This window comes from Crocodylus porosus, unplaced genomic scaffold (genome assembly GCF_001723895.1).
Source record: "Crocodylus porosus isolate Cpor-Errol unplaced genomic scaffold, CroPor_comp1, whole genome shotgun sequence".
Classification (NCBI taxonomy): Eukaryota; Metazoa; Chordata; order Crocodylia; family Crocodylidae; genus Crocodylus; species Crocodylus porosus.
This window is the reverse complement of record NW_017728948.1, coordinates 45234419-45238595: the sequence shown is the minus strand read 5'-3', so window position 1 is coordinate 45238595 and position 4177 is coordinate 45234419. Positions and strand designations below refer to the sequence as shown.

The following is a 4177-nucleotide window of genomic DNA, read 5'->3' as shown; positions in this document are numbered from 1 at the left end:
GGTACCAAAAGATTAAAATCAACCCACTTTATTACTGGATATAGGAGAAACTATTTTAGCAAAAAGATATGTGATTGACAGACTTAATACAATTTTATACATTGTCTGAATAGCAAGGAAGTGTTTAAAGATCCACACAAAAATTACTATAGTTAGTTCTTGGTGTGACAAAAGCAGTGATTCAGACGTTCTGTGGCCCTATTCTTTCTCTCAATTACTAAACTAGTTCCACTTTCAAAATTGCTATGCTAGCTGGTTTTTCTGCTCTGATCTTTGGGCATAAAACTTGCAAGGTCTCTTAGTGAAAACTGTCTTGCCTTATGCAAAGCTCTTTTTAATATTGTTTTCTTATTTCAGCCCAGGTCTGATCACTGTATTCCTACACTTTTAGGTTTATTATTGATTCAATTCAAGCAGCTTATCCCAATCTATTTGTGTTACTTGTACATACTGAAAACTGGATCCTCTTTTTTAAATTAAAGAAATTCCTGTTCTTCAACCATTTATGCCTAAGTTAATCTTTTTCCTGAAAAAGGCATCAAAGAAGATTACAAATGTGTTAACAGAGATTTCAAACAGCTCTTTAAAAAGACAGAGGTACCAACAAGGAGTGGGGGAGAAGCAAATATAATTCCAGTCTCTAAAAGAAAGAGTAGGGAGGCTCAAAAATTTACAGACTAGGAAGTTGTTATGTTGAGCTCAAGGCCTATCAGTAAATAATAGCCCCGTTTATATGTAGATCATGATAATAACTGAGATTCCAGTCCAGATTTAAAAAAATTCTGAAAAAGCCATCTTTATAGTAGTTAAACAAACCGGCAACTGAAAAAGAGCTGGGTTAGAACCAGGTATGCAACTACAGTGATGTCTTTTCTATTTTTATTCAACATTTTCTATTGAAATATAATCTTTTCTTACATACAACACATATATTTTCTTTCTAAATCTTCTGGGGGGAATTGAGGTGTGTATTATATACAACAAATATGAATCCCCAAGGGTCCAGAAATTTGGTGTGGGGAAGAAGTAGTGGCAGTATTAATTTCTGTGACTCCCAGAGTGGCTGAGGAGCAAACCTGGCTTTTTATTTGCAGCTACTCAGTTACTTCCCCATACCACAAGGTAAGAGCATTTTTTTTTTCAGGCTGCCTTTCAAACAGGGTGCACTGGATAATCTGGGATGCGTTACATGTGAGAAAATACAGTAGAAAGCAGTATTTTTATTTTTTTGCTAAGCAATAACTTCAAATACAGCCATCCCACAGTAAAACCCAAGGCAACTGGACTCCTGCAGTGTGTGTTTCCTTTTTCTCATTGATTTAGGTACTTGCACAGCACAAAATACTTCCTGGGTGGGTGACGTCAGACTTTTCTTTCTCTCCGCTTGGCATGGGTGTCTTAAAAGGGTTGCCTTCACCAGCAGAAAGTAAAACCACTAGTAAAGAATGACCAGCAGGTCAGGGTTGGTGGGGGTGAGTGGATTTTCCATGGTCTCTGCACACAGGTTTAAACCAGAGCTGCTTAAATGCTTTATTTCACTGCTTTAGAGGTGTTTGTTGTAGCCATGTTGGTCTAAGGACAAAATCAGACAAGGTTGTCTGGGTAGATGTAGTATCTTTTACAGGTTTCCCTCGCTTTATGTGTTCCTGGAAAACGGTGTATAACTTGAATTTACATAAAGGGAACCCACTTTACAATGTAACAAATAGGGACAGTGCTGTGTCTTATTGTGTTTTCCTTGTACTGTCCCTTTAAGGCCAAAGCCCTTATGTTCAGCACTGCAGGGTTCACTTTACTTTGTGGCAGTTTTGCAGCACTGGGACTCCATGTTCTCTGCCTTGAGGAGCCAGACGCATCCTTAGTTCCTCTCCCTTCACAGGACTGGACTGGGTCAAGTCAGAGGCAGAGCAGGTATAAGATCTGCATACATCTACTGATGCAGTTGGTAAGACCCACCCGGGATAGGATTCCAGAGTGTTATGATAAATGTTAGTTCAACACAGGAGTGTCCAGAGTGTTGTTGCTGAACTCAAAACATATTATCTGGCAACCAGGATGGGATGCTTTGCTGAGAAGACACCTCTGGATTGTGGGACGACATTCTAAGACCAGGCTGTGCTTGTCATCAGAGGGAAGTTTTCTTCATCTTCTTTTCTCTCTAATATGGCTGATGTTAGTTAAAATGGCCATATTGGGTCACATAGAAGAATTTGATGCGAGCCAGCTGGCTCCTTGGGACTCTTATGCGGAAAGGCTATCCTATTACCTGGAAGCAAACAAAGTGGAAAACCCAGAACAGAAGTGTGCAATCCTTCTGACAGTCTGCGTTGCCAAAACATTTGCTGTTGTTTGTTCCCTCACAGCACCTGCCTTGCCAAACGCTAAGTCTTATGCTGAACTAATTGCCCTGCTAAAGGCACATTATTGCCCAAGGCCACCTGTTACCTTGCAGAGATTTCATTTTTTTAAACTGAACCAAAAAGCCAATGAAGGCATAGCAGATTACCTCGATGAGCTCCATTGCCTTGCCAAATTTTGTGAGTTTGGGGATCTTTTGGATGGCCTGCTTCATGACTGTCTTATCTGTGGAGCTCAAGATGAAACAATCCAACGTCCCCTGCTCTATGAACCAAATTTGACCTTGTGTACTGCACAAGAAAAAGCCTTGGCACCTGAAACAGCATCCCATAACGTGAGAGAAAATCACCAGGTGTTCTCCAGCAATGTCCACTTACTCCAAAAAGATCAAGAATCAGATCATTACCAGCAAATTCAGCAGATTATACCCTCACCAACAGCACCATGTAAGCCATTTAATCCACAGACATGTTTGAGTTGTGGTGGCCAACATAGATGAAAGGAGTGCAGGTTTAGGAATGTGGAGCATCATGCCTGCAAGAAGAAGGGCCACAGAGAGAGGGTTTGCCACTCAAAGGCCAGTTCCGGGAGACAAAAAGACTGTGGCAAATGTATTCACTCCCAATCCACTCACAGATTAGAGTCCTTTCCAGAACATGAGGTACAAAAACCATATTTGATTCAAAATGTTGGTGTTGTTGAAACTCAAGGTTCTGAGATGACTGGAACTGTAGCAATAAATGGAGAGAAGTGCAAAATGGAAATGGACTTGGGTTCGAAAGTATCCCTCATAGATGAAAACACATTCTTCCACTTGTTTCAGCACCCTCTTCCCAAATTAGTGAAACCTGCGTGTTGCCTGCATGACTACAATGGACAGATTGTGGAAACTTTGGGTAGCTGCAGTGTCAGTGTCCAGTATGGAACTGTTAGACAGTGTCTACCCCTCATTATCACTAAGGGTTCCTGCAAAAGTTTTGGGGAAAAATTGGTTTTCACCATTGGGAATCAGTATTCAAGGCGTACACAGTCTCTGCACAGAAAGTCTGGAAAGGCTTTCAAGAGAGTTTCTCCAGATATTCTCCAAGGAATTAGGAACTTACTCTGGTCCACCAGTGACGTTCCAAATGGCTCCTGTGATAGCTCCTATCTTTATGAAGGCTTGGAATGTACCTTTTGCAGTGTGGCCAAAAATTGATGCAGAATTAGATCAGCTTATCATGCAAGGGGTTCTTGAGCCAATCGTACATACAAGCTGGGCTGCATCAATTGTTCCTGTTTTAAAACTTAACGGCAGTGTTTGCATCTGCGGGGATTACAAGTGCACTGTTAATAAAGCACTTAAGCAGGACCTGCACCCAGTGCCTGCCATTAACCAGCTACTGTCCTTGCAGGAGGGAAGGTTTTTGCCAAACTTGTCTTCGCTCAAGCCTATCAGCAATTGATAGTGGATGACAAGACTGCTGAGGCCCAAACGATAATTACACACAGGGGAGTGTTCTGTGTCAAGTGCCTCCAGATTGGAATTTCTGTGGCACCAGGAATTTTCCAGCAGTTCATGGAGAAAATGCTAGCAGGAATTCCCAGGGTTGTTCCATACTTTGACGATGTGTTGATCATGGGGCTGTCAAGAGAGAAACTCACTGAGAGACTCAGAGATGTTTTAGAGAGGTTCAATAAAGCAGGTATCAGAACAAAAAGAGAGCAATGTCAACTGGAAGTTCCCAGTATCAACTTTCTGGGATATCAGATTGATGCTTCTGGCATTCACCCAATTGAAGACAAGGTAAAAGCAATACATCATGTCCCTATACCAAAA

At 41.4% G+C, this 4177-nt stretch overlaps 1 pseudogene; it reads left to right on the top strand.

Annotated features, from left to right (window-relative positions):
• The first annotated feature begins 2182 nt into the window (after positions 1–2182).
• Positions 2183–4177, top strand: part of LOC109321828 — a 5077-nt pseudogene continuing 3082 nt past the window's right edge.